Source organism: Cervus elaphus, chromosome 22 (genome assembly GCF_910594005.1).
Source record: "Cervus elaphus chromosome 22, mCerEla1.1, whole genome shotgun sequence".
Lineage (NCBI taxonomy): Eukaryota > Metazoa > Chordata > Mammalia > Artiodactyla > Cervidae > Cervus > Cervus elaphus.
The window spans coordinates 40,142,391-40,143,925 of NC_057836.1; positions in this window are offsets into that span (position 1 = coordinate 40,142,391).

The window sequence follows — 1,535 nt, forward strand, 5'->3', positions numbered from 1 at the left end:
ACCAGGCATGCTAATCTGAACTATATTTAAATGTTTTTTATTCTTTAAAAAAAAAAAAAAAGGCAACTGGCAATAGGCTTCATGAATTTCTCACTGCCTTCTTTTTCTTAGAAATAATTACTACTATTTAGTTTTTTTAAAAAGAGATTTTTTGATGTGGCCTATTTTCAAAACATCTTTATTGAATTGGTTATAGTATTGCTTCTGTTTTGTGCTTTTTGCCTGCAAAATATGTGAGATCTTAGTTCCCTGACCAGGGAATTGAACCCTCGCCCCCTGCTTTGGACGGCGAAGTCTTAACCACTGGTCCTCCATGTAAATACCTACTGTTTAGTTTTAAAAGTACTTTTGAATTAATAACTTGATTTTCCATGTTGTTTATATAGACTAATTTTTTCTAAGCCAACATGTTTAAAAGTATCAACTATTCAGATAAGCTTATTTGTATGGTAAAACTGAAAAACAAACTGATAACTGTTCTGTTATAATATGGTAAAATAGCAAGTGATAAAAATGATCTGTATGTCTCAGTTTGCTTTTGTTATTGTTTTTTATTCTTCTGTTTCCTCAAAATTCTTTTCTGTTTGCTTTTATCTATAGACTTTTTCATGCAGAAGACTTTTCTCAAACATTTGGCAATTCTTACTGATTCATTTATGGTTAAGTGTGGGGCTCTAAAACCCAATAAGAAGACCTGAGTGGAGAAATAGGAAGTACTGATTTGTCGACTTCATTGCAGAATGACAGGCAGGAGCCAAGCCATCTGCTAAGGGACCCAGCCTCCCAAATGTGTTAGCATCTCTAGGTCTTTTCCCCTGGAATGGTCACTTTCCCCAGGGGAAACTCTCCCACTAGTTTCTTACCTTGATGAGTGTCAATTCTGGGAGCCAAGTTGGTAAAGAGGCTTTAGAATCTTACTTCACAAGAACTGATTTCAATTTAATCCCCTTGCTTTCCACAGAGCTCTCTGCTCTTCCTCTATGCCTGAACTTGGAGTGCCTAATTCAATGCCCTTCCATTTTCTGTTGGAGCAAGTTATTTGGCTGCCTGGGGTATAAAAAGGGATACAAAAGCCTAACTGTTTCCTTTACAGAATTTCAGTTTTTCTGTCTTCAGCCCCACGCCTCACCCCTGCCTTCAGAGATAACTGGCACCACACCTCCTGAGATGTTCCAGGCTCTTAAAGCAAGGTTTTTCATCTTGGCTTCTCTCCTGCAGGCAATATGGTTCAGATTTCCCTGGTCTGCCAGATCAGCTGGTCTTGCCCATTTGCCTTTTGGCTTCCAAAACTGGACTGACATCTTTCAACTGCTCTTCTACATCCTACTGTTGTCTCCTCTCGTGGTCTCCTTTTTCTTACAGGTTTATGTCTTTTTTAATCCCCTAAGTACCATCTGGTTGGAGATTTAGGAAGGAACAGAGGTAAATGCAAAGTATCCAATCCTCTGGGCTGAGCAAGAATACTGTTCTTTGAACCTCTCTGTTAGGCTGCTTCTGTGTACGTGCGTGTGTTCTCAGTCGCTCATCATGTCCAA